The following is a 4,008-nucleotide window of genomic DNA, read 5'->3' on the forward strand; positions in this document are numbered from 1 at the left end:
CGGGTTACACCTGACTGACCGAATTTTGTCCTGAGCCATTTCCTGATCGGGACAGACCGGAGCCGTGGAAGACTCACCCAGGTCTACGGTAACGCACACGAAGGTAAGATTATTCCGTGTAAAACACATACTACTACTATTTATTATTTAAGGGAGGGGTGTGTGTGTAAAGAATGAAGTTATATATTACAGGAGAGCCTGCATGCCCTTTTTCGTAAGGCGTAATCAGGCCTTTGTAGTCGTCGTAATCCGTAGGCAGACTCCCCAAAAGTCAACGGAATTCGTAATAGGACATCAGCCGGAAATCGTAAAGTCGTAATCAGCTCTGAGTCGTTAACTGAGGCTGTTTATAACGTTATATCCAGTGCCTTTCGGACGCCCAAAGCAGTACGCCCGCCTAGACCAGTTACTCGTGGGGAGCCCTAGGGGAGTTGGGCGGCCCTTTACCAATCTGGTGTCTCCTCTCTCGGCTCAACTCCCCGTAGTCTGGCGGTATTACCAAAGCCCTAGAGGCGTAACACTCACGGGCGACCAGTCTGGGTTGGGGGGAACTGTTTGGGCCCCGAAGAGAGCCTGCGATAGAGTGGACACCAGGCTTCCATGGGTGTTACAAGCACGAAAAGAACGATGTACCCAAAGCGGTCACCCTAGCTTCAGCATACGATCTCGTCTCTAACTACACTGGCTATATACTACTATAGGAGAATAATTGCCAGGGGAGTTTGGCCGCCTTGTAGGTTTGACTGGCCACGCTTCCGAGGGAAAGAAACTACCTCCCCGCGGCCGGACTCCCTTGGCCAATTTCACTCTCTTTTTTTGCCAAATTCTACGATCCGTATTCCCGTAGAAAGGCCTGGTGGAGCCTACATACGATCTCGTTAACGTTACATTGGGCAGTTTCTGACTCAGAGTCCCCACTCGTTCATTAACTCATATTTGTGAAGTATTCTTGAATTGATATTGTAGATCTAGTCATTGCTTTTGTCATTGTAATTGTGTATTCCATTGTTAGGTCGAGTCGTGCGTTGCACATACTGTTGTATTAACGATTTCATTGACATATAAGGTAAGTTCTTCCAGTGATACAGTGTGTGTAGTATACGCTAATCCGCAATGTTACAGAACGTTTTTCCTGTATCGTAGCTATGTCCTCCACAAAGCTCAAAACTGCATTTACCAACGGTAGTAAATGTCGGTCAATGTTTAAGTTCCAAATTTTACAATAGCAGTAAATAACGTAGCCTCAGCACTTATCACCCAGTACTGAAGAAATTGTACCTGCACCACTCCTAATTTTGGTACTATGGATCATACTAAACCTGCTCAGAAACCATTGCCACTATTTCTTTTATACTTCATACCTGTTGGTAACAGTCAATGTGGCAAATAAAAATCCTCAAACACCTACGTGTACTAGTATACTGTAAACTCAGTGCAGGTGCAGGTAGACATCATGAATAACAAGCACAGTCTAATCTGCACTTACCTGCACTTACCTGCATTTGCAGGTGGTATTTCCTGTAATTGATACCTAAACATGCGGGCTCTTGAACATGCCCTAAGGGTGGCTCTTATTCTAGTGTGACCGAAGACATGTACATAAGACTCCAGCCAGATGTCGGCGGTGCTGTGACGGTGAATAAGCTCTAAACATCACGACGTGTTTTCAGGGCGCGTGTTGACAATGCTAAAGATGAAGGGCAGCTCTGTCGCAGCCTGTCTCCTGTTCTGCGCCATGACCTGGTGTCCTACGTATGGAGGTAAGCGACCTGGGCTAACGATATTTGATTTGATTTTGTTTAGTAAATGTGTTTAGTATGTGTATGTTTGTGTACGCTCACTTACGCTTGTGTATGTATGTATGTATGTGTGTGTGTTATCTCGAGTGTTTGTGTATTAGGTGCCTATACGTGCAGCTCCTATATGTTGTGTCGAGCATATCTGCTATTCTGATTGCCTTGTTGTTGTTACATGTTCAAGTAAACTGAGATTTCGATCGGCAAAGTGTAATCAACATTGTCTTTGAGCGCGGACATCCTACGCAATAGTGCCACACTAAGGTGGTTAAAAACAAGAACAAAAGGTCCACTGCAGTGACGTAGGCAAAATTTCGAACTTCACTTTCGTCTCTCCATCGGTAACTTACCTACCAAAATCATAAAAATCGATCTATGACATAAATGCACAGTCACCACACCATAGCCAAACTGAATGCATAGCCCTATGGTGAAGGTAATGATACTAAGCTGCCGATTTCTTGACAGAGGCCGGATGTGTGCATTATCTAACCGGAGTACGGGGGGAGGTGAGCAGTGCAACGGATGCGACGTCTGACTATTGTGAGTGGGTCATCCGGACTGATGAAAACAGGTTAATACTGGTAAGTCTTTCCACAAGGCCTTTCTTTTTACCGATAAACGATGTAAGGGTGCCGAAATACAGGTTCGTGACGTGTATCATGTATTCTATGCAGAGTCTGTCACACATAGCCGAATATGGCTAATCTCCCAGCAGATCTTTCGGTGGGGGGGGGTCAGTTTAAATTGGCCAGTCGACGTCTGTAACCATTCCCGTGGCCACCGAAGGGAATGGTTACAGACTGCCAATTTGATACTCTCTTACCCCCACCGAAAGACCTGCTGGGAGATTAGAATATGGCGTCCAGAAAACTGCCGAACTCCCCTAATAAACTATGGTTAGGAGTAGGTTGGGAGTTGGCTGATGTCCGGCCAGGTCGGTTACAGTTCGGCTGCGTCAGACGAATATTTCAAAATGTTTAAAATATTCTGGTGTGAGGTTTGGCCATGGTTAGCAGGTGGGTTATAGGTGCTAGGGAGTAGGTCGGGGCGTGGCTTGGAGTCAAATTCAACTCCAATTTAACTCAAATTCGATTCAAGTCGCATAGAAAGGTAGGTGCACATGTGGCCTCAATCTAGTCAGGCTGCCCCCGAACTTCAGCCAACCTTGGTCGGCTGGTGTTCGTGAGAAGGTTCTGAATGTGTGACAGGGGCTTCAGCCAACCTTGGTCGGCTGGTGTTCGGGGTAAGGTTCTGAATGTGTGACAGGGGCTTCAGCCAACCTTGGTCGGCTAGTGTTCGGGGTAAGGTTCTGAATGTGTGACAGGGGCTTCAGCCAACCTTGGTCGGCTGGTGTTCGGGGGAAGGTTCTGAATATGTGACACGGCTAGCTTTAGTCGTCTCTAGCGGTGTTATATTACGTCTTTGGAAAACGGTCCATTGCTCCAAAGCCTAGCAGTTCCCGACTGGAAGTTCAGTACTTTGCACTTTTGCTATCGGCGTCTTTTGCAGAAAGCTTTTTCACAAGAACGTATCGTTTGATCATCAGTTTCAACTTTTCTTTGATACAACATAGTTCATTCGTTTACATAATAGAGGTGCGACTATGACCAATTGATCAAGATGGGCAAAAATGTTTTTCCACATTTACATAATACATGTATATTGACTTTCTGTTCTAGATCAATTTTGATGTCGGGAGTGGCGCCGAGGTTCTCACAACTGTTCCGCTACCATTATGACATTCCATGATGGAAGTTCAGCAAACAGCAACATCGACACATTCTGCGGAGATTATGAGGAAAGAGGTATTTTTATTAAGAAAAAATATGATATATACAAATAATCAATAGTACAAAGACGAAGTGACGGCGGACTCAATTTATACGCAACTTGTATTCTCGCCGCTATTTACACATTATGAAAAATGTTTGACTAGACACACAAACTTATGAATGATAAATAAATAGACACATAACAGATAGGTATGTGCCTACCGAAAAGATACCTTTAACACAGTGACCCCCTCTCTCAGAAACAAACGAAAGCAAAAAGGACACATGTAACTAAAACGTTTTTTTGATATGGTAAAATTTATTGTTGCAGAACAGTTCATATCAGAAGAATACACCCCCCCACACACAAACATACCACCAACCACACACACACACACACACACACACACACACACACACACACACACACACACACA

The 4,008-nt window shown here is 44.8% G+C and overlaps 1 long non-coding RNA gene across 1 annotated transcript in view; it reads left to right on the top strand.

The window, feature by feature from the left end:
• Positions 1 to 4,008, top strand: part of LOC109478609 — a 5,482-nt gene continuing 1,474 nt past the window's right edge. Inside the window, exons 1-4 of the long non-coding RNA XR_002140737.1 lie at positions 1 to 103; positions 1,671 to 1,760; positions 2,265 to 2,380; positions 3,479 to 3,604. This is a non-coding gene — a long non-coding RNA (uncharacterized LOC109478609). The remainder of the gene's footprint in view (positions 104 to 1,670; positions 1,761 to 2,264; positions 2,381 to 3,478; positions 3,605 to 4,008) is intronic.

The sequence above is a fragment of the Branchiostoma belcheri genome, unplaced genomic scaffold (assembly GCF_001625305.1).
Source record: "Branchiostoma belcheri isolate BF01 breed outbred unplaced genomic scaffold, Haploidv18h27 scaffold44, whole genome shotgun sequence".
In the NCBI taxonomy this organism is placed as follows: domain Eukaryota; kingdom Metazoa; phylum Chordata; class Leptocardii; order Amphioxiformes; family Branchiostomatidae; genus Branchiostoma; species Branchiostoma belcheri.